Here is a 24,272-nt window from a genome sequence, read left to right on the forward strand (position 1 = left end):
GTTTCAACTGTGTACTATGCATCTTCATTATCCACGCAGGTACAGTAATTGTTCATTTCAGATGTTCAACCAATTTTAACGTAGCTTTTCGGACATATTTAAATTACGGTGGAAATGAGCCAATAGACACGGTGATTAGGCCAGTCTTTTGGTGTATTGTCACTGCTCCTTCAGTTAGATGGAAAGGCTTACCTTCTGGGCTGTGACTGGCAATTTAAACTATCGTGTTAATATATGAATCCTTCACTTCTGTATTCGGAGAATTTAATTTGGTTTTAATCCTCTTTCAATACCTGTTAATGCTCTGAAATATAATGGGCTCTAATAAGGACCATCAGAGCTGCTACAGCACAGGTGTGCTTGCAAGGGTGTGCAGGAGGGTATTTCTCTTCAAGAGAAACAGTTTTTGCTTTCAGGTCTTTTGAGTTCTTAGCGTCTGTACGGAGACTAATGAGGTTTTGACTTTGGAAGGTGTTTGTGTCAGTGAAATAACTGAAATATTTCCGTGTAATTACTTGCGGACTGCGTGTGTGGCAGCAATATCAGCTGCTGCTGACTTCTAGCTGTGAAATTCTGCTTAAACTGTTCTGAGTGCGCTGGCTGTACGCCGTAAAGAGGACAAGGATGCTCTTGGAGAGGTTTAGAACCTGAAGAAGAGCAAGCTCCCTTTATGAAGCCCAGAAAATGAAGTGCAAGTGAGCAGAAAAATGCCTGAACCTCAGCAGTTAATACATTTGAGCAGAGAGGTATTGCTGAAAGGCTTTTCCTCGCTGGTTTTTGTGCCGGTTGTGCTTGCAGAGGAACGCCTGTGTCTGCTTGAGATTCACAGCCAGACACTCTTCTGAGGAGTCCCTCCCTTGTTAGGAGGGGTCAGGACTGACCTTGTGCTCTTCAAAATGTGCCTGGGAGAAGATGCCCCGTGACTTAGGTGGTGCGAGGTTTTAGACAGCGGCTGAAAAGTAAGGTTTTGGGAGCAAGCCTGGGGCTTTGTTGCTTAAATTCTAAATATACTCTAAATACACTGGAACCTGAAGCGAGGCTGTTATTGGACTTAGTCCCGAACTAGTAAAGGTTGACTGCAGAGAAAAAGGTACCTGTAGATGTTACAGGATTTTTAGTGATTGGTATTTAATTCAGGTATTAATTTTCTAGGAATAATTCTAGTAACGACTATAAAATAACATACGTTGTAACTTTAAAACCAATTGTAATCCCTATAAAAATCTTGTCCCTCTCATGAAAACAAGCCTTAATTAATTCAAAGTGATTTGCAGATGCACCCAGGCAATTGTCAGTAGTAATTGTAACCTACTTCATATTAAAAAAAAAAAAAAAAGCCACCCAAAAATACCGTCCCTGTGGTCAAATTAGGAATTAGAAGCTTTAATTAAAACCGGGTTAAATACAAAATGCTATTTCTTTTGCAATAGTTTTCCTTCAAAGCTCACTGTAGTGGAATTTAACTCCTCGAGGTTTAGAGTCCTGCTAATGTATATATAGAAGTGCAAAAGACCACCGGTGAATAACAGTTGTTATTCTGACAATTTATGTTTTTACATTCCATAAATTCCAGTGCTACGCTTCGTACACCAGTGCGGGATTTATCCTTGAAGTGAAAGTGCTGTGCTGCGGTTCGTGTTCGGTGACTTCTCTTAACGTCTCGTGGTGCTCAACCTGAGGGTCTCCAGCTCCGGTAACAAGCAACATGTGGTACATTACTCGTTCTTGGGTCAGCGTTTGTTGTAAACCCGCTCTGGATTAGTTAAAACGGCACTGTGGTGTTCTTCGGACAAAACCAGCCTCTCTGGAAACAAGTGGTTTGTCTGCAGGTCACTTTTCTGACCCGTTGTGCCTCTGGCTGCACGCGGGGCTGGCATCGGGGTGCTTGGGGGGTGCCCAGCGCTGCCGGGGAGCACGGCGTGGGGAGGCCCCTCCACGCCTGGGTGTTTGATGTGGCCGCTTGGGACATCAACCTCCAGCTGTTTAACGGTGGCAGTGGGCGTCACATGCGAATTCCACAAATTCCACGCTGGTGCTAGTAAAATGCTTTTGGAAGTGGCGTGTTTCTGCCCAGGGCTCGCGCTGCCACGTGGGGTAGGCACAGCCCTGCAGCCGTGTAATCTCAGAATTTGTACGGAGTCTGTATATGGGCTTTACTCTCCCAGAGCTGCAGTTTTGGTTAGGGTGTCCTTGTGTCTGAGGAGCTGCAGAACTGCGAGCTCCGAGCTGCCTCGGCAAAGGGAAGGATGCGTGGGTGGAGGCTGCCTCTCCGTGGCAGGAGAGCGTACATGGCACGAGCGCGGCTGGCCCGCATGCAGTCCCCTCCCGGCACAGCGAGAGAGCGCTGGGAAACCTGCAGCTGCATCAGGTGTGCTTGGAAACAGTTTCAGTCATATGGCCAAATCCTTCCTTCAAGGGACTGCAGGGAGCGTGGTGCGTATGCTGTTGCTGCCTCCCAGGGATAACTCTCACCCTTCCCCAGGAGTACGTGATCCCTCCGCCTCTGGAATAGACCGCTGCTGCTGGGGGGGAGGGGGGGCGGGAAAGTCTGGTTTTACATGGAATGGAAGAGAGGGTGGGTGTGTGGTTTGTCAGCACCCATCATGAGGTGAGGGTGAGGTAGATAAATCCATCAAGGGGTGAAGTAGCCACGGGATGGTGGAAGTCACGGGCTGGATGCCTGTAACCGGTGTAGGCGCCGGTTCGTATGTCAGCTCTCTGCGTGCGCGCTCATGCACACACGGTGCCTTCTACACATGTTTCCCGGTTCTCTTCCCAGAGTCGCTCCTCTGACTGACTGACAGGCAAGTACAGACTGAATCCTTACCTTTTCCTCCAAATCAGAGTGATTTGGGCAGTGCTGCTGGGTGACGTTGCCAGGTCTCTGAAGGCAACGTGAGGAGGCCGGGGGTCGCCGTGCTGGGGGACGGCCAAGGGAAAATGTGGGTTTTGTACCGGAGGGGAGAAAGGCCGTGAAGTGTTGGAGCTACCGTCTGCCAGGTGGAGAGGGAAGGGAGGGCTTGAGCTCATACGGCTGCTGGAGATGGCATGTTGCTTTGTACCCATGGAGAAGTGTTTGACGTTGGTGTTTGGGTGCAGTTAACGTAATGTAACTTATATTCTGCTTAGTTCTCTTTTGCTTTATTTTCCTTGCTTGTCCCAAGATTTCAGTTAGATTCTTTTTTTCCCTGTACTTCAATATTAGGGTATAAGGAGAAAAAAGTTAGCCGTGAGGATGGTCAAGTGGGAACACGTTGCTTCGAGAGGTTGGGGCTCTCCATCCCCGGAGGTGCTCAGGGCTCAACTAAGTTAATCTCGGAGAAACCTGATCTGCTCTGCTTTTAGCAACAGGTTGGACTAGACAACACGCAGCGGTCCCTGCCTGAATTAGTCTCTGCTTTTAACTGACACAGTAGGGAATGTTGGTGGAGAGTGAGAAGTGGTAGCGAACGAGGGCTGAACAGCAGCGGTGGCTCCCTTCGGCCGCAGCGAGAGTCCTGCTGCTGGTGTTCACTGCATTTAATGCCTTTCCCTAACCAGGGAACCGCCAGCCCCTGCCCCCTCTGAGCTTCAGATACTTCAAAAACACTATGAAGTATTCAGGTTTTTTTAAAGCCAAGGGCGGCAGAGCTGAGGTAGGTAATCCAGTATCATTTTTCAAATTAAAAATTAATCTGGCAAGAGGTGAATGTTGGTTACAGGCTTCTGACAGTCTGAGGAGAAATTGGATGCAGTCGACGGCTGTAATTCGGGGAGTCTCTCAGAAAGTCATCAGGAAGAGAGAGTGCCTCATTTCACAATGAGTGCGGGTTTAAAGAGCCTGGTTTTGGCTCACGCCTGACCGTGACTTCCCTCACCTTCCAAAGAGCAGCGTGACTTTCGTCCAGCTTTGCTCGGGGGAAGTCGCTGCCTTCTCTTCTCCTGGCCGCATTTGTCCGCTCTGTGCTGGTGCTGCGGTCGGGTGGCAGCGTCCTCTCCCAGGCTAGGGAAACGCGTGGAGGTGCGCTAATCAAATCCAGGGGAGAGGAGACAGAGTTGTTGGTCCAGTCCTTGCCTCCTTCTTTGTAGCAAAACTTGCATCCCGCTGTTAATTCAGGGTCTGTAAGTCCTTTGGCCGTGTGGTAAGTGTTTACTGTTCTCTGTCACAGTGTAGTTACGATCTGGGGGTGTGAGAACTATTTCTCCTTGTACAGGAGCTATTCATGCCCAGCCACGCCTGGAGCTGTACTGGTAATTCTACTGATGTTATTGCTTGTGTACAGAAATGTTTAAAAACTTGAATAAAGGGATTCCTGGTATGTGCTGGAGAAAAAGACCTTCCTGCATCTGCTGGAGACCTTGGGTGTACCAGGACTGATGCTTTGGTGGGGCACTGAGCTCCAGCTGGGTTTCTAGGATAGGCTGGGAGAGCTGGGTTTGTTCAGCCTTGAGAAAAGGAGGCTCAGAGGGGATCTCATCACCACGTACCAGTAGCTACAAAGAAGATGGAGACTCCCTTCTTACAAGGAGTCCCACGGAGAGGACAAGGGGGAATGGACACAAGTTGCTCTTGGGGAGATTCCGATCGGACACCAGAGGGACATTTTTCACAGTGAGGACAGTCACTCTTGGAATAATCTCCCCAGGGAAGGGGTTGCCTCGACCACATTGGACACCTTCAAGAGTCGGCTGGACAGGGTGCTGGGCCGTCTTGTCTAGGGTGGGCTCTTCCTAGAAAGGTTGGACTGGATGATCCCTGAGGTCCCTTCCCACCTGGGATTCTGTGATTCTAGTTTCCCAAAAGCCTAAGCAGGGAGGGGTGGCATATGAAATGTTGCCTTGGGCTTACATGAAGGGATGGCACGTGAAAATCTGCCTTGGGCTTACGGAAAGAAATTGGCATGGGCACAGGTTGCCCAGAGAGGTGGGGGAGTCACCATCCCTGGAGGCATTTAAAAGACATACAGATGTGGCACTTCAGGGCATGGTTTAGGAGACGTGGTAGTGTTGGGCTGATGGTTAACTTGATGATCCTACAGGTCTTTTCCAACCTTAGTGATTCTATGAAATACTGGCAGTGCCCGGTCATGTTGGGTCCCATTGGACGCTGTCCCTGTGAGAGCCCCGAGCGCCCTGCGCCTCGTGAGCGTGCTGGCCAGCCCGGGTTCGGGCGGACTCCCGGGCCTCGGCACGCGTGGCCGAGGTGCAGGACCAGCTTTGGCTGGTTGCTCCGCTCACAGTAGCCTCAGGCAAGAGCGAGGGGTGCGGGCAATGCTAGTGCCCTTGGTCTGAGATGAGCGGAGGCTGGTGGACCACGGCTCATGTCCATCAGAGCAGATAAGCAGGTTGCTGTGCTTCATAGCCATTTACTCTCAAAATGCTTCCCCTGCTGACCTGTTTCCCATCTGATTTCCTATCTTAAATTGAGATCTGTTTAAGGTCCGGTCTTCCTTGGAAGATGGGGAGGGAGGGGGAAGGATGGATCGCAGATGGTTGCAGCCTTTTCTCTTCAAATCTACAAAGGCATCCTGTAAAAGTGGAAGAGGAAGGTGCAGCCTGAGCTGACATGGTGGAAGGCTGCAGGTTGACCAGTGCTGACCGCTTAGGTTCTCCTGCGTGAGAAAAATGTGTTTGCAAGGGAAGATGCCTGCTCCACATCCTGCACGAACACTGAACGTCAGGTGAGGCAGCGGCGGGTCTGGTTGTGTGGTCAGCCTTCCCCAGCCCCGAGGGTGGGCTACGGATGTGCCCCTGGCGTGCGGTGGCACGAGTGCTAACGCTGACCCCAGCAGGGTGAGCGGAGAGGCTGTGTGCTGGGCCTGGGGCGGGCAGAGCCGTGTGCCCCGCGGCGCCCTGGGGGGCTGCTGGCGCCCTGGGGGGCTGCGGCTCATCACCATCGCCTCTGCACCGCGCTCTTCCCACGTGCTGCTGCGTCCATGGGAAATGCAGTAACTTCTCCAGGCACTAGAGTGTTTCTTGAGACAGGTTCTCAAAAAAGCCACAAACTTTTTTACCTCTTCCAAGTTATTTCATTGAGCAGAGACTGTGGTCGTACAGTGCCTTCCCCTGCCAGCGCTGTGCCTCGTTTAGAATGACTTCACGGTATTATTGTTCTCAATAGTCACGATTTACCTCAAAGACAAAATCTTTAGAAGCAACTGCCGCACGTTGCTGGTTCTGTGACCCGCTGGCGCGTCCGCCTTCAGTCGGCACGTTCGCCAGCAAAACCGTCTGGAGGTGAACAGCCAAAACTAGCACAACGGTGAATATAGATGTGATTCAGACCTTGACGTGCTTCCTTGGTGCTCCAGAAGGAAAGCTGCTTTCTCTGTGTCTGATAAGACCGCTTTAGTGGAGGTGAATCGTTGGCTGAGGCTGGCAGCCTGGCCAGTGCACGGGAGGGCATGCATTTGGGGTAAAAAACAAACAAACAAAACCAAAAAACCCTCAAAAACCAACTAAACCCAAAACAGAAACCCCCAAACCAACCCCAAACGACCCCGTCTGTAGGTGTTCTCCTCCCCGAGTGCCGGCAGCAGTGCCCGCGGCTGCCCGCGGGGTGGCGGTGCGCACTGCGGTGCGGGGGGGACAGCGGAGCGCTCCGGGATGCGGGGCGGGGGGGGACAGCGGAGCGCTCCGGGATGCGGGGCGGGGGGGGACAGCGGAGGGCTCCGGGATGCGGGGCGGGGGGGGACAGCGGAGCGCTCCGGGATGCGGGGCGGGGGAGGATAGCGGAGCGCTCCGGGATGCGGTGCGGTGGGGACAGCGGAGTGCTCCGGGATGCGGTGCGGGGGGGACAGCGGAGTGCTCCGGGATGCGGGGCGGTGCGGGGGGGACAGCGGAGTGCTCCGGGATGCGGGGCGGTGCGGGGGGGACAGCGGAGTGCTCCGGGATGCGGGGCGGTGCGGGGGGGACAGCGGAGTGCTCCGGGATGCGGGGCGGGGCGGGGGGGGACAGCGGAGGGCTCCGGGATGCGGGGCGGTGCGGGGGGGGACAGCGGAGTGCTCCGGGATGCGGGGCGGTGCGGGGGGGACAGCGGAGTGCTCCGGGATGCGGGGCGGTGCGGGGGGGGACAGCGGAGGGCTCCGGGATGCGGGGCGGTGCAGGGGGGACAGCGGAGGGCTCCGGGATGCGGGGCGGGGGGGGGGGACAGCGGAGCGCTCCGGGATGCGGGGCGGGGGGGGACAGCGGAGGGCTCCGGGATGCGGGGCGGGGGGGGACAGCGGAGCGCTCCGGGATGCGGGGCGGGGGGGCGGGTGTTGTGGTTGCAGGGGCTGGCGGGGGGGATGATGGAATGCTCTGTGATGTGGTTGTGGGGGCTGATGGTGCGGGGGGGCGGCAGCTGGCTCAGGACTCTCAGTTCCCCGGGTACCTGGTGCGTCTGCCAGGGTCGCAGCCAGCTCTCCCATGTGCTGCTGTATTGGGGTTTTTCAGGCTTAAAGCTAAACCCAAGGGCAGGCTTGGAGGCTTCAGCTTGTCTTAAGCTGCCGTGCTGGGCTGCAATAACACTAACAGCTGCCCGCGGTTACTGGTAAATCCCCCAAACGGCTGTTCTCGGGGAGCACCGCACAGTGCCCGGTTGTATTGGAAATCAAGATGTAAATGATTAATTAGACAGTCCTTGCGGGGTGGCGGCAGACGTGGCAGCGCTGCGCGGTGGGGTACGGAGAGATGCGAGCTGGAGGAAGGGGGCACCCGCAGGGGAGGCAGGCTGAGCGGGCCAGGGAGCCGACGCGGTGGGGAGCAGGGTGGGGGGGTGAGACTGGGGGCCTCCACTGGGCCTCCCGGGGAGGGCTGTCCTCGACCCCGAGCGTGGCCTGGGTGAGGGGTGGCACCAGCCCCAGCTCATCCAGCGGCTCTGAAAGCCCGGTGGTGTTGCGTGTGCCGCTGCAGGGAGAACAGGCCAGTGAGGTTTTCTTGCAACTTGGAAGATTTGGTTGAAATTAAGAATCCCAGTATTAAGCTGACTGAAGCGGTCGTGAAGACTGGAACTCTTAAATAAGCCAAGGGATGTTCGGGCTCCCAGCAGAATCAGTCTGGCATTTCTGCCCGCTCAGCGCCTGGGATAATCCTTCAGCTGGGCTGGCTTCACCCCAGCCTGTGGTTTTTGGGATGCCAGACTGCCTGCCCAGCACTGTGCTCCGAGAACTTGGGCTTGTACAGAAACCTACTGTATTCAAAGCCACTGCTGGTTACAGTGCAGCGTTCAGTGTAATTAAGCGATGGCACCGGAATTAATGGCATTATGTGCGAGCCAGGATGGAAGGTCTGGCCCTCAGCTGGTTTGGTTTGGGCTGGAGATGCTGTGTGGTGTTTTATCCACCACGTGACTTCCACTTTCAAGGTACAGTATCCACTGCCAGCCATCTCGGGATGGAGACCTGTGATCCTTTACCTCCCCTGCGGCCACTGGGCAAAGGGGGAACTCCTAATATGCCATGATGGAGAGCAGCGGCAGCATGACCGTTGTTCTAAAACCGGGTGAAAATCCAGTTCCTGGCGCCATTCCCACTTGGTGTAAATTCTAGCCCCTTTCATGTTATTATATTATTAAATGCACTTGTTCGTATACGCGTGAGGGGTTTAGGCAGGGGACCGAAGAGCTCTGCATAGTAAAGTCTGCTCCGTGTTCTTGCTTGGTCTCGTTGCTTTTCGGTCTGGACTCAGCCTCCAGGTGGACAGCGAAGCAAGCACGGGAAAGCAGGGGCCAGAAAGTCCAGCTATTTTGCTAGGACAACATAAAAATCTGTAGCAATTGTTATCAACTGGCCTTTTTCCTCCCCTTTTCCCTGGGATTGTACGTGTGAAACACTAGATGGAGCCTTCTGTGCGCTGGAGGAGCAGAGGAGTGTGCCAAGTTCAGAGCAGCTTTGCTTCCAGCAGCGTCTTGTAAAACGTGTTACCGCACGTTCCGCTGGCAAGGAGGATGCCGCTGAACGGGAAAGCCGTGGTGGGAAGTTCTTTCTTACACCTGCAGAGGGCAAAAATCATGTGGCGTTTCCCTTCGCATGAAAAATACATCAGAACTAAGAATTGGAATGGTTATAGCGTTGACGATTATGTACGCGTCGTTTTTTTAAAGTAGTTTTTGAAGTCTGTGTGGAGGAAGGGTTAAGTTGTGGCTTTGAGAGCACATGCCTTCATCTAGATACGCGTAGAATTGATTCTGACCTTCAAACATCTGGCTTTCCCACAACCATTTGCAGTTATCTTTCTCAGGAAAATTATTTAAAACACATTGAGCTTTGACATTTTCTTAATAAGCTGATTTTGATTTTGTGTTGCGGCTTCAGTGGTGGCGCTCCAGCGCGCCGGGGCCGCTGGCCTGGCTTCATGACGCAGCGGCGGCGGTGGTTGCGTTGGGGAGCTCTTTCCCCTGTTGTTGTTTCAGAAGCAGAGCGGCGTCAGCATTCTGTGCACACACACAGCGCAGCCTCTGAAAGCACCCAGGAAAGCAGATTACAGAACACTAGTTTCCAAGAAGACGAAATTGCAACGTCGTTATGAAATGAACAATGTCATCTTAATTATGCTTTGCAAATTTTAGACTGCGTATAAACAACTAGTACATCTTGCTGATGTCCAGAATGACTATAGGATACCGAGAAAATGCAAATATAAACCAAACTGTGGGCTAATTACATATGTTTGTACAGAGAATGATAACTGAAAGAGAAGTTCTTGTAGAAAACTCTCACGGAGGCGCGCACGATGCCACGCAGAGGATAGATCCTCTGAACCAAGAGAGTGCCAACGGTTTTCCAACCTTGCAGAAAGGGATCCTTGGTGGGTTAATGACCTGGTTCAGCAAATACTTATGCATACTGCTTTACTCTTGTGCTCAGCTGAATAGATCCCAAGGAATTGACTAAGAATCACTTCGTTATAGCCTCTTTAGTGGAAAAATGGGAGGATAATTAAACCTTGCCTACTCCTACATGTAAGGATATGCTTTTAAAATTCTTATGTTTAAGCAAATAAGTATATGCTTTTTAGTATTTTAGAAACAGAGGAATTTAGATGTGTTCAGAATTAAAGCTCTTTCCTACCATCATATGCCTTGCTCGCGCACTGCGTAGGGCACTACTTCAGTTGCATGAAGGGACGGAAGAGGGGAGGATGCGTTGCCTTTCCAACCAGTCTATGAAATGGGCTGATAGTCTCTTTTCAGTGAGAAATAATCACCGCCTATAATCCCTCTGCTCACCAACCAACCGAAAAAGGCTTTATAAGGTTTCGGTTGGTGGATTCAATCTAGTGAAGTCACACAGATGAGTTGAAAACAACAAAATAATCATCCGTGGCGTAGTATTTTGTCTTCTAAATTAAAGGTGGTACCAACAGGATGTTAAATTCTCAGTGAACTTCTACAAATATTTCAGAATAATGATATTTTTCCTAAACCACCCGAATTATCCCGCAGCTTTCTCAGTTTGCGTTGCGTGGTATAAGCCATCAGAGACGCAGGCCCCTTTTATTAAGTAGCTTTCCCATAATTTTTAGGTGAACAGGAATTTCTTACACAGCTCAGAGTTTGTCAGTGGCCTTTTAAGATTACCCCAACCCATTGCAAGAGTAATCTGTCAAAGCTGACGTTCATCCTCTCCCCTAAATTGCTATCGCTTTCTAGTTCGGCCGCCGATGGGCGTGCTGTGCGGCAAAGTAGGTGCTAGCGGGGCCAGCTCGCGAAGCTTATCTTTGTATTAAGAACACTGTTGCGGTGATTCTGGTAGCGATATGGGGCATGTTGTTAATAATGGAGCTGTTGCTGTCTCCGTCTTGATAAAGCTCTGATGCGCCGTGCGGGGAGAGCAAGGGAATAGTCGTAGAGCTGATATTTGGCCGTTCTCACCCGGGGTGGCAGCGAGAGCAGTTTCAAGCCATCTACAAGCTGCAGATGGGGTGTTTGTTGAGGCATCTTAATTGGTCATTTTGGGGATATTTGCTTGAAAGCCCTCGTTGTCCGGGGGAGCAGGCTGTCAGCCCAAGGCGGCGCTCAGCCGGCTGCAGGGTAGCCGTCACTTACTGTCGCTGCAGGGCACAGGGATGTGCGGCGGGATGCGGGTAATCCCAGCCAGGGCGCTGGCAAAATGGAGCAGCGCTAAGGGTAAAGCACAGATCTGCCTACCTGACCCCCAGTACCCTGTTCTGGCTTATTCACAACCTGCCCGGACACCGCCATAAAGCACTGAACTGTGAGCTGGGTGGTTTTTAACTCCTGCATGTATTTGGGTATCTGACTCCTTTCTTTAGGCACCTTCTTCCCAACAAAATCCATGGCATGCTCTTATCTGCCATGATCAAGTTTTCTTCCTCCTACGTGTACTGAGGTACTCTGGTAATATTTCAAAGGCGAGTATGCAAGTGTTTTGAAGAGATCAGCCACCCTATGGCTGTTAATAACAATAGTTTGTTGGTCCGGCCGTGTGCGTGCATGCTTTCTTGCAGCGTTTGCTTAGGAATGAAGATATACTGAGGATGAACTGACCTCCTCTGCCCCCAACACCTAAGAGGCTCTTGCTGCAAATTACCTCCTTGGGTGAATACCTATTCTTGCACTAATTGCTACTAGTTTCTTGGGGTATTTTTGTTCCCACCTGGGAGGTGGCTTCTTCCCTTCGTCTAAGGCTTGGTGAGCCACAATGAATCTCAGGTCAAACGACAGTATTTTGTCATCAGATGTTCCTTGCACTTGCTAAGCCTATGAATAATGTTCTGCCTTTGTTTAATCGAAGTGATGCCGCTAGTGCAGATAAAGGTGCAAATGCTATGAGCTCTAAATGCTGGAAATGTTGATTTCCGAGGATGACTTTTGGATACGCTGTAAGACGCTTGTAGGGACCAGAGAGCACCACCCGGGCCAAAAGGTCAGAGAGTCTGTTCTAAATTTTGTGATATTTCAAAATAGTTTTGTTTCTGCTAGCTTTATTTTGCCATCTTAATTTAAAAAATCTTAATGGTAATAGGCTGGGGGAGATGTTTTGTCCAAGATTTTTGTGCCTCCAGAGTTTTTTCTTTACACTCTCCATTTTGATTATTCCTGGGCCTTAGCAGATCATAGAAGCACAGAATCATTAAGGTTGGAAAAGACTTCTTGGATCATCAAGTCCAACAGTCAACCCAACACCCCCAGGCCTCCTAAACCATGCCCTGACGTACCGTGTCTACATGTCTTAATTATCCCCAGGGATGGTGAGTCCCCCACCTCTCTGGGCAGCCTATATGTGGCATTATATCAGATATAGCATTAGGTGACTTCTTACAGGACTGTTGGCTACTCTTCTTGTGTATTTACAGCTACCTGGCCATACCAGGCGCTCTGGCGTCTCCATGCCGTCTTCCTACCGCTGCGTTCGGGGAGCAGAGCCCGGGTTGCTCAGTGTGTGTTCATGCACTGGTGGTGGCTCCTTCCCAGCCTCCCCTCCTTACGACTGACCCGAAACCATTCTGTCAGGCGCTCTTGCTGCCTTGCTGTTCACCACCTCTTGCAGGCTGTTAATGAATATATTGAAAAACACCAGCCCGAAGACTGATCCCTAGGGCACTACGCTATTAACCTTTCTCCACGCTGAGAATTGGCCATTTATTTCAATTCTCTTTCCTACCTCTTAACTTGTTTTAATCCGTGACAAGCCTTTATCGTTCACCCGGTGGTAACCGTGTTTCCTCTACAGCCTCTAGCTAGGTAGGAACTTTATCAAATGCCTTTGCAGTACATGAACAGGTCATACCTCCCAGTCCTCCCTTAGATTGCTTCTCTTTTGCCCTGTGAAAGGCTCCCAACAAGCAAAGGAGACGCAGATCCCCTTCGTTACTGTTTTGGGGGATCATTTGAGAATTCTACATTCTGGGAGTACCAGCAAGGTACTTTTTTTTTTTTTTTAGAGCATTGCCTGGAAATTTGTGTATATGAAGATACCGTGTGATCCTAAAAGTCAGCTTCTCACTTGTTCTCGTTCTGAATGTCCGTATTTAAAAGTATCTCATGGTTTCTGATGGTCTTGATTTTAAGCGGAGGAGACAGAGTAACCCTATGGGAACGAGGAGCTTTCTGTCGCTGGGTCTCATGGCCGTGGTTGTGGGTGGGGGTGCCTGTTGTGGCAAGCACAGGACAAAGGGACCCCGCAGCTCATCTCAGCCTTCGCTGAGCCTGTCTCGGCAAAGCAAGAAACCAAAGTCAAACCAGAGTCAGCCCTTCGTGTTCTACCCGTAAACCAACGTGTTATCAGAGTGGCCAAGACCATGGTCTTTCCTACCTTTTATTCACTAAGAAGGCACCCGTGTGCTCCATGCAGCCTGTCTCCTAGGCTTTCCTTCTTGTGTGAGCTTGGGCTGCAAGGAGGTAAAAGGGATTACAAGCTGGCGGCGATCTTCTTGTGTCTGAAACCTCATCTGTGGTGTCAGCTGCGTTCATGGGATGAAGTCCTGTGTATGGCTTACTTCTGCCTAGGGCGTCGCGTTATACTGTTTTCTTGGCTGGGTTAAGTTAAATGTGTAGAATTTCGGAGAGTGTTCTCCTGCCTTTTAAAAATGTGTTCTTTAATTTCCAGCTTTTCATGTGTTCTACCAGCTTGTGTTGTTTGTCCGGGGTTTCTGCTTAGTGCTGATATCGTATAAAATCATGCTAATTTGTGAAGGATGCAGAGGAACTGAAGAAATCATGTCCATTAATCGGTTTATATCTCTTGTGATTAAAAATACATGGGTTTTCCTGGAATTGCGAGTCGTCTGTGTTGGGGCAACAATGGGTGTGGAGATCCCTTACAAGAAAACCTGTGAAGGGGGAAGTGACTTAGAATAAAGCTGGGAAACGAGGGCTGCTGTTTGCTGTTAAAATGCCTTGGAAGTGGAAACATAGAAAGCCTTTTCGTGCCATGATGGATACAGGGAAAGGAAAAGAGGAGCGAGTGTGTGCGTGTGTCCTGATTTACCTTAGTCGTGATGAGCATGACAAAGCCCTGCTGAAATCACTGAAGATTACAAACTGGTAGATCATTATTTGCTTTCAAATATCCGACATATTTGATAATAAAGTTCCCTCTTATTTTTATAAAATGCCTTATTTTGATTGTTTCAGGACTTTGAAGTACAACAAAAGAAGTTGGCTTGTGGACAGGGAAGGATTACTGTGATGTCTCTTAGTTCCACAGGTGAGTTACTTCCCCATGTGAAAGAAGTCATAAGTGTGGAGTGTGACCAAGGCCCCTTTGGTGCTTAGCAAGGTTGTGAGCGGCAGTGCCTTGGGAAGTCCCGTCCCAAACTCCTGAAACATGGAAGGTGGCTGGCAGAACGGAGTAGAGATTTTGGCAAGGTTCCTGGGTTTGAACCGTGCAGGAATTGTCTAAAACTAACACGTAGCTGTAGCTGGTGTGCCGGCACTGTGCCCACCTACCCGAGGGTGGGCGCACGAACGTGTCATGCATTTTTTTTGGCCTTTGGAGTGGTTCAAAGGTGCCGATACAAACCAAAGCTTTAGCATTGTGTGCAGGGGGTTGTGTTTCCCTTTCTCAGAGGGAACAGCTTGCAATGGTTGATGTGCCATTAGGATAAATATCTGGTACGACAAACATCTACCAGCTTTTTGACATCTTTTTTTTTTTTGTCCTCAGCTTGCTGCGATAACGTAGCTGTTCAGGGAAGATGGTGCGAAGACGGAATTTTGTGAATAAGCTGTTGGTTTCGTTCCAGAGGACAGCCAAATAACGGAGCAGACCTCACTAGTTTCAGATCGAGTGCAACACAATTTCATCCCCTGAAACGGTAATTTTCAAAAAATGTTGTGTCTTAAATAGTGGTTTTTATTTTTTCCCTCGCTTTTATCCGGAATTCATTTCCAGTTACTCTGACAACAAGCGCTAAAATTTCTGTCTGTCAGGAAATGTTTTCGAACTCTTTAGCTAAAAACTATTTGAAAAATCTAATTTGGATCTGTAAACAGGTTCGCCTGCCCCAGATGACTTTTGCCAAATGAAAGTTCTTCACCCGAAAAGTTTTTTCGCAGCTCCGGGGAAGAACCGGGTCCGCGCGTTGAAGCATCCGACGAGCGGCGCGCTGCAGGCTGCGAGCGCGCGCCTGTGAGCTGTGGGACGTGGCTTTCTGAAGTCGAACTGGGGAAGAGAAAACCCACCCCACGGGAGGGGAAAATGTGGTTTCCTGTTAGCGAAACCTTCACCTTAATCTTTAAAACACAAACAAAACACAGTAGGCATTTGGGAGAAGCAAAACGTGAAATAGAATTATCAGGTTTAACCAGAGAATATCACTGTCGTGTTCTTCCGAAGTCTCAGATTAAATCATGGTTTTTCTATTTGTGCATAGAGTATCTCTAATGAGACACTTAGGTGCTAGACACCCTAACGGGCAACGGTAATTTCTGTATTACCTTAGGTTTTTTTAGTGCTTTTAGTTGGAAAACTGGTATTTTATGACCTTGATAACTCAAGTGAAAAAGGCATTGCTCCGTACTGTTTGGTTTTCCTCAAAGGAATAGAGATCCGGATTTCACTCACCCACAGCTGCACTTGCGGATCTGTACAGCGCTGCAGCCATAGCTGGGACTTTCAGACAAAGCACAGGAATCAATTCAGATTTTGAATTATTTGGAACACTTATTAAAAAAAAACAATTTTGATGCACTTTCACCAAACTAATTGTGATCTAATGACAGTGCTGGAGCCCGTGTCGCTGCCCGGCTGACGCATTGGCAGGGAGAGTCTCTGCATTTGGGTAGTGGATATCGGTGCTTTGGCCAACCACAAAACCAAAATAGCAGATGACAACAAAAATCCCCTTCTGCGCTGTGTTCAGAAAGTTCAGGAAATTACTGGCTTAAGGAAATACAATTTCAGTCTTCAGAGCTCTCTTCTGGCAATGCGTATTTCCTGTAAATAGAAAGTTATTTCTGCTAGGGGCAGAATTTTTCTCTTTTTGATGCTAAAAGCTCATTAAAATCTGATGTTAAACAATTAATGTTCCTAAGGACGAATTGTTTCATGTACTAGGACTTTCTCTACCCAGAGGAAAATACGATATCCCAGAAAATTACAGGGCCTGTAATAAACTTCATGCTTGCAAAATGCTCACTGACGTTCACCTCAAGCCCCAGTATTTTTACGGAATCTGTCGGAGTCGTTTGCAGATGGATGGGCGTGGAGAACGGCGTGTCTTCTCGTAGTTGACTCTGATCTTTGGACGAAGAATTAGGAGTTAAGCGCGTTTATCCACAGAAATTGTATTAAAATGTGATATTCGGTAACCTTAACATTTGTTATGGAAATAGGCTCCTTCAAGGTCTGGGGACACGTTGCCCCGCTCTTTGCCCTGGGTGCTGCCCACCACCTTCCCGCCGTGATTTACAGCGTGGAGCGGAGCAGCGTGTCACCGGTGCCAACTGAGGACAGAGCCCAAAGGTGTCTCAGTATCTTCTGGGGTCATCAGAGCCCTTTGAGCTTATACATTAGATATGCCAGGGAAATAAATGAAAAAAGATTGTTCTCCTTGGTGTTCAGCAGGAAACCTATTACAAGAAGTTGGAGATAAGACACTGCGTGTTGCCTCTGCTTGGTGGGGCCCTACAAATCCTGCTTCATTCCTATACAGGAACGCTGGAGGCAACGGGGTTTTTACGTGTAGTCCGTGAGGAAGGACTTTTACTCCTTTCCTCGAGAGCTGGGAGTCGGCTTCACCCTCTCGTGCTGTTCGTTGTGCCAGAACAGACAGGGAAGAAGCAAAGGATGCTTTGCTTGCATTTTTTGAAACCCAGCATTGTTCGTTAAGCAAAGTCAAAGTCTTATTTCCTTGCTAGTTAGAAGACTTTATGAAAATATGTTAACTTAAATATGTTAAGTGTAGAAAGTGAAGCCCAGCTCACGGGCAGTGTGCCCCCTGCATCTCGCGTGAGGGTGGTGTCCGCCGTCTGTCCCTCCACCGCGGCCTTTGCGGTTTCGCTCTTCCCTGAATTCACACCCAGCCAGAACAGAATTGTGTGGCGGCAGCTTTTATCTTTTCATCTGAAAGCAAAATATAGAGATTTCTCTGGAATCCATGAAAGTGTATTTAATGGCTTTAGACAAGACCAAAAAAACGCTCTTTGCTGGCGTCTTGCTGAATTTAGTCCTAAACACTAAAAAGAACTGAACCAGGGAATTTAATGAAAATCCTATTTTAGACTGAATTATATTTTTCTCAGTACATCTTAATAAAAACAATAAGAATAATAAGACAATTACTTGGGCAAAACCCTGTTCCCTAGTTCTTGCATTTGGCATCATCGTTACCTTCAATTTGTGGGTAAGGACATTTTTCATGCGAAACCCCAAGCCTTTTACTACCTCACCTTACGCTCCTAAGGACTGCTCCTCATCTGAAGGCAGTTTACTGCTTTGGGGTTTTATGTGTTTGTTTTTGACACAAACCATTGCTATGAAACTTGCAATGCCACGGGGCAATGAAACTCCTGTTTCACTGAATATTCTGTGCTCTAACAAATATCCCCGGTGATGGGAGCTGACGCGACACGCACCAGAGCAGTTCTCCCTTTTAATTCAATCTCTAAATTTCAGGAGAGACACCGTTGATATTTTTTTCCCTTCAAGTTTTTACGATCTCTGTGCATCAGAATGAAAATATATCACATTTGGTTTCCCTAACTCAGCTAACTTTGTTTCTTTGCGAGGCACGACGAGCTTCTCAGTAGCACAAAGTGGCCTGGCGTTGGAGGCTGGCTTTGGGGGTGGCACAAGTAGCGCTTGGCTCCCGGCAGGGACCTCCTGATGGGTTGCTTCCGCGGGGGCAGGTTTCCTGCAGCGAGAGGAAGGGTTGGGAAGCTCTGGGGAATTTTCAGGCTAAAGAGCCTTAAGTGGCTGGGAGCGGGGAGCAGCTGCTGGGCACGCGGCCGAAAGATTCCTGGTCTCTCAAGTGCGCTACCCTAACTATTTTGGGAAACTGTCTTTTATAAGTACTATGTAAAGGCCTGATTTTTCAATAAATGAATATATATATTTTTTTCACCCCCCAGGTGTTATCTTACCAAGGACGCGTAGAAGGACCAAAACGGGACCGTGAGGCTCTATGTCCCGCCCTGCTGCACCAGACCCCTGGGCCCTTTATCCTTCCCCCAGCAGCAGCCATTGCCAGGTGTTTCAGAGGGAAACGTAAGTAACTTCTGGACTCGTCCTTGCTCGCTTTTTCCAGAATTCATTACATGTTCCGAGAGCAAAAGTTGTTTATTACACCCAACTTTTTATTTACTTACTTTCCTCAGAAGGGCAAACTGTAATTAGGATGTATCCTTATGTTACAAAAGGCTTCTTTTCCCCCCTCTTATGAGCAGTACTTTAAGTTACAGCATCTACCAGCCTTTTTCTTCCCAAGAGCTTTGCAAAATCCTGGTCATTATCTCTGTAATAAGATTTCTGGCCCTTTAGTCATCCACAATGGGATGTGACAAAATCAAGTTGTCAGTCTGGACTGATCTTGGTGGTGTGAAGAAAATATCACTTTTAGACCTGAGGGTTTCTTTATGTCTCTTGTGGTCTACAAAGATAAAGACACTTTATAGGGCTGCGTGAATAAATTGGTAGAGTAACCCCCTCTGTCCTTCTGTGCTGTATTCGACCCCGTTCTTCCTTTTCTTTGGAAAATGCTCAACGGGAAGGAGTTAAATGAGAGAGTATCTCTAATCCTAGGTAGCCAACGTTGCCTCATGTCATGGTTTAACCCCAGCCGGCAGCTCAGCCCCCCCAGCCCCTCGCTCACTGCCCCCGGTGGGATGGGGGAGAGAATCGGGAGGGCAAAAGTGAGAAAACTCGTGGGTTGAGATAAAGACAGTTTAAAAGCAAAAGGAAGAGCGACGCATGCAAACAAAGCAAACCAAGGCATCCATTCGCTCCTTCCCGCGGGCTCCCACCCCCTCCCCGCTCCCTGCGCACCCCCAGCCCACTCGCTGGGGGGGTGGGAGAGGCAGAACTCGGTGTCAGCCCTGCTCAGCAGGAGCGAAAGCATCCCTCTGTTATCGGCACCAGCGCAAACCCAAACCACAGCTCCACGCTAGCTTCTACAATGAAAATTAACTCTTTCCCAGCCAAAACCAGCACAGCTCATCTTCCGTGTCTTTTGAGGTCCCACAGTCCAAGAGGTCTCTTGTGCTGCTTACATTAACGGCAATGCCTTCAGACAGTCCTCGTCTTCTGGGTTTCTACAGGTTTTTAAGTGATAAGTTTATTCGAGATTATAAAGTGTTACTGGGCTGTTCACAGCAGAGTCTACGGGAGGGATTTTTAACGTGCATCTCCTTCAGCGAATTGGTCTGAAACAGCCTGAGCGCAAGCTCAGCTAATGGCTGCCTCACTGAGGCTTTGTCTCCTGAGATGTTTGTCTTGTCTCCTGGAGCTCCTGGTGTCAGCTCGTGCAGGTTTTGTGCCCATGTTGGGCAGGGTGTCTTCATCAGGTGTTGGCACTTACTGGATCTGACTTGCTTCTGCTCTGTGCTCCGAAGAAATAACACGTGGTGGTTCTCATACTTCTCTGGATTTCATTTCACACTTGTTAGTTCTTACAACGCTCCTGAAGCTGATGTTTTTGGGAGCCCTAGACCTCCTCAGTTGAGATCTGTGTTGTGTTTTGACTACGGCTGGATGCGGTGTACTCCTCCAGCATCACTGCCTTGTTGCACAACAGGCACGGCCAGGCTTCCATGCTGGTATGTTCCTCTGAAATGAGGGTTTCTTCCTCAGGGAAGGATTATTTGCTGGTGTTCTCTCCGTTATCTTTCTGATTCGCGTTAATATTTAGGGTTTTTTTCACCCCTCTGCCCGGATGCGAAGATTCGGGCAGCCTGTGGGTGGTCTGGGCTCGGTGTGCTTCAGGATGGGGAAAGGCCCACTTGGAGCATTTAGTGGGTGTTGAGTCCCATCTCAGTTTTGTTTGGCTCGTGTTAGAGAGCTCCTGACAAGTGATGAGACCTAAAGGAAACTCTATACCTGAGTGAGGAACCTGGGTTAAAATGGCATTAACTCTGCAAGGGATGGGCCTAGTCATTTTTTTCACTGATGCAGCCTGGCTTCCCCTCTGTCTCAACTGAAAGGTGATTTTTTTTTTTTCTTTATTCCTAAGCCCCACAAAAAAAAAAAAGAAAAGCAGATGTATAGTAGAGCAGATTGCTTAGGAGGAACAATCACTAGCCAGAGAGGCTTGTGTCACTGGCACCTCAGGCTGGGGGAGCTCTCTCTTTGAGTTTTGGGTTTGGAGTTGTGTCTTGGGGCTTGGAGTTTCTTCACTGAGCATACGGGGAGGTCTGCGTATACATGCATATAGTACACAGCACACTATACAGCCCACAGCATATACACAGAGTGGATATAACGTGAAGCAGACACTAACTTGGACAAAAGCAATTGCCATTGGTTATAATGGCAATTGAGCACGTTATATTAATTATATGTAATTCCAAATTTGGTATTAAAACCATGAGGCTTATTTTTCCTGCTTGGTTTGATAGTAAATGCTGTTAAACTAAAGCAGTTTGGCTTAACACCCTCTTCCCCCACTGCAAAAGGAACAGTAAATAGTGATCCATGATCATCTGTGAATCAGGTCTCTGTCACTTCTGCTTCTCTTTAAGATTGCTGAGGGCCTCCTACACCTGGCTCACCTACAGACAAGCCTTACACTATTATTACTATTTTTAAGCCTATGCAAAAAAGTTGTGACCGCTCTCCTTTTCACAGCAGCCTGCAGGGCAAAACAGCGGTGTAAAGTGTGGGAAACCCATCTCCACCTGTGCTACAGCTTGCTTGCTTATAGCAGCCCGGGGTTTCCTCATCCTGCAGCAGTCCAGGTGTAGCAGAAGTTCCAGAGTGAGCCACCACAGCTAAGTATTTCACTTTTGGTGTTCAGCTATTCAGGTGTTTATGTATTGAAGCCAGTCAGTGCTGAGGCATTGGAGCGCCGCGAGGAGGTGACTGAGACGTGATGCTCGTTAATGATCTAAAGCCGGGATGAAGGGCTAGACCATCAGTTAAAATTGAATCCTACTAAATTCTGGCATAAAATCAATAGTCAACAGAAATAAACAGCGGCGTGGGAAAGGGAGGTTGTGAGGTCGCGTTTGCCAGGACTGCACGTGAGCGCAGCCCTGCTCCCGAGCGTGCCGCGGAGCTGCCCCCGTGCCGGGCGTCTGAGCGAGCCCCCCCCGGCTGCAGCAGTCACCGGCAGCGCGGGGGACCGCTGGCCGCCAGCGCAGCCTCGCTGGGGCTCCCTGGGGCTGGGTGTCACTCGGGCGCCACCGCCCAGCCCCTGCGCTCGGGGTGCTGAGCATGCAGGCAGCGAGAGCGCGTCCCCCGCCGCGCCTGAAGCGGAGCTGAGCAGTTTCAGACGACCGAAAAATGCATAATTGCAGTAATTAGCTCATTATTTGCAAAACTGTTGTAAACACGTTAATAATTAAGCAGTATCTGCATCGTATAGTGTGCCAGTGGTTAACGTGGCGGCGGTTATTAAAATGCATTGATGATTCCGAGAAGGTTCATGTAGACACTACAAAACCTTTTTCCAAGTATAGTGTATTTTTGGTGTGTTCACAGCAACCGCCTGTTTTACAGAAAAGCGTACAAAGCTAATTTAAACATTTTTTTAATGTGTCGCTTACTGTGCATTTTCTTAAAATCATTTTGTGTGGGACTAAAGACGTCTGGTAGCAAAATTATTTGTTATCAGACTCTACGCTATGAAAAGTCTGTTTAGACCTGCAGGTAATAAAATGAAAAATAAAATATTTAAAGCTCACTCTAACAAAATAGTCTGTTTCTGTAAATGATCTTTGTGGGATGTCTACAGTAAAAAAAAAAAAAATAATTGGGAGGACAGTTTAAATATATTTTTACTTTTCCCAGTGGTACGAAGAATAAAATCCAAAAATATATCACTACGTTATGGCTGTGTATGCTAAAATCCTGCAAACAGCTGTGCATATTTTAAGCTATGTTCATCTAAACAAGTGAACATAGTACAAATTTAATTTGGACTTCTCACAAGTATGTCAGAACACTGTGGAAAGATGCATAGGAAGAGGTTTATTCGCTTCAAATAATTTAGGACTTAAGACTGTGACCCTGGAAACTCCTATTCAGACGTGTAAGTTTGTGCTGAGGAATAACCACGCAAATCAACAGAGGTGCTTATTTGACTGAAGGTGCACACGTGCTTCAAAATGGGCATAATTAGATCAAAATTCAGATGAGGGAAGGCGTAAGGCAGGTACAGCCGGGTCTCGGCTGCGGTTCGGCAGCCACGCGTCCTCGAGCGCGCCAGCTGCCCTCTGAGTTCTGCGGGACCGTTGGTGTCCGGGGGCAGTTTATGGCCAGACCTCGGCGGTGGGAAGACGATGCTTTGATCTGTGCCTGAACCTTTTTTCCGTTCCTTTAGGATTTAGTCGCAGTTTATATTTGTTTTCTTCTCGTGTTTATTAATTCCCAGTGCGTGCCACTTTCTGGAGGGCACGGCGTGCTGGTGAACAACGCGGCTAAGCTTCCCCGTTTGCTGTGGATTTGTTTTAGCCCTGGTTATTTATGTGATTTATTTGCCTGAGTGCAAACACTTGTTTATGGATACCGCCCAGCTCTTAGCAAGTCTCGCTTGGTAAGTGATTTGCCCTGGCAGAGACAAACCTGGTTTCTTACCACCTGAGCAAAATAAAGCTGTATTTGCTCCCTTTGCCCCCAGAAGGATAGGGCAGTAGCAGCCGCAGCAGCGTAACCTACAGGCTGCGTTTGTAGTCAGGGAGGTGGCCAGAGTCACCAGATCCTCAGGGTTTTGCTTGTGAACCATCGACATCTTCAGGCATGGGGATTTCACAGGGTGTTGCAAGGGGGGATCTGGTCCAGGGCTTACCGAACCTCGCTGCAGTTTTTTCCCCCTTCTGTCTCTGCCTCGTGGCACCTTGGCGTTGCCACCGCCTGCTCTTTCACTGGGCACCTTTGGATGAGTTTTCTCTTATAGGCAGCTTTAGATCCCTCCTTCACCTCCTTTTGTCCAGGCTGTTTTGAAAGTGCTGATGAAATTGAAGTGAATGACATCCTTGCTTTTCCCTTGCCCATAGATCCAGTCACCTGTCATGGTGTTAGCTGGGGTAGAGTGAATTTCCTGCCCCGCAGCGGGCCCGGTGCCGGGCTCGGGGCCGAGTAGGAACACAACGCCGGTAACACACCGAGGTTTGGCCGCTGCTGGGCAGCGCTTGTACTGGTCAGGGCTTTTCCAGCTCCCCAGGCTCCGCCGGGGGCACGAGGAGCCGGGAGGGGAGGGGGCACGGCCAGGAGAGCGGGTTCACACTGGCCGGAGGGATATTCCATATCATGTCACGCCATGCCCAGTGTGTTACTGGGAGGGGCTGGCGGGGGGAGGGAGGCAGCGATCGCGGCTCGGGGACGGGCAGCGTCGGTCGGCGGGTGGTGAGCGGCTGTGTCGTTTGTGTTTCTGGGTTTTTTTCCCCATTTCCACTTTATTATATTATCATTATTGTTGTTGTTATCATAATAATAATTATAATTATTATTTTAATTGTAATTATTAAACTGTGCTTATCTCAACCCACAAGTTCTTTTGTTCTTCCGAGTCTCTCCCCTGTCCCTCAGCGGTGGGGGCAGTGAGCGAGCGGCTGCAGGGTGTTTAGTTGCTGACTTGGGGGTGAACCACGAGGCATCTCTCCCCAGCAGCTGGTGAGCATCGGGCACACCTTGTACACGGTAAGGTGATCCCAGTTCCCTTCTTGCCTTTCACAGGTGCCATTTCCAGGCACATGGAGCTCTGAAGATCCACGGTCTTCCTAGAGGCCGGGCTGGGGTTTGCCCTCTTTGGGGACCAAGAAGTGTCCGCCTTTTTCCAGCCCCGGGTCTCTCCCCTGGTCTCCGTGAGCCTGGAGACTGCTGAGAGCAGCCTCATGGTGGTACCTCCTGGGGCCATCAGCGTCCTCGAGTCCTCCTGTCCCCCGGTCCCATAGCAGGGATAAGTCCCCCCTGGACAACAGTGAGTGCAGCTGGTGATAAATGAACATACGTGATTTCTACTTGCAAAGGATGATCTTTTGTTGTGTCCTCTCCCCTTCCAGCTCACAGCCTGCTGGTGTGCGCGGCTGGGCTCTGGGCTCCGGCCGGTGCCTTTCCCTCCTGGGCATTCGCCTGTCCCCAAAGCCCGGCGTGTTTCCCACGAGCAGTGCAGACGTGCTGGCACACGGTCCCTTTTGTTTCAGGGGTGGGCTGAGAAGGCGAATGTGTAGTTCTTGCCTTTGTCTTTGACCACGG

At 49.6% G+C, this 24,272-nt stretch overlaps 1 long non-coding RNA gene across 1 annotated transcript; it reads left to right on the forward strand.

Annotated features, from left to right (window-relative positions):
• Window positions 1-13,760: 13,760 nt before the first annotated feature.
• LOC142063727 (uncharacterized) lies at window positions 13,761-18,131 on the forward strand. Its single transcript, XR_012662846.1, has 3 exons — window positions 13,761-14,129; window positions 14,589-14,739; window positions 17,996-18,131. It is a non-coding gene; the product is annotated as an uncharacterized LOC142063727 (long non-coding RNA).
• Window positions 18,132-24,272: the final 6,141 nt, after the last annotated feature.

This window comes from Phalacrocorax aristotelis, chromosome 12 (genome assembly GCF_949628215.1).
Source record: "Phalacrocorax aristotelis chromosome 12, bGulAri2.1, whole genome shotgun sequence".
Taxonomy (NCBI): domain Eukaryota; kingdom Metazoa; phylum Chordata; class Aves; order Suliformes; family Phalacrocoracidae; genus Phalacrocorax; species Phalacrocorax aristotelis.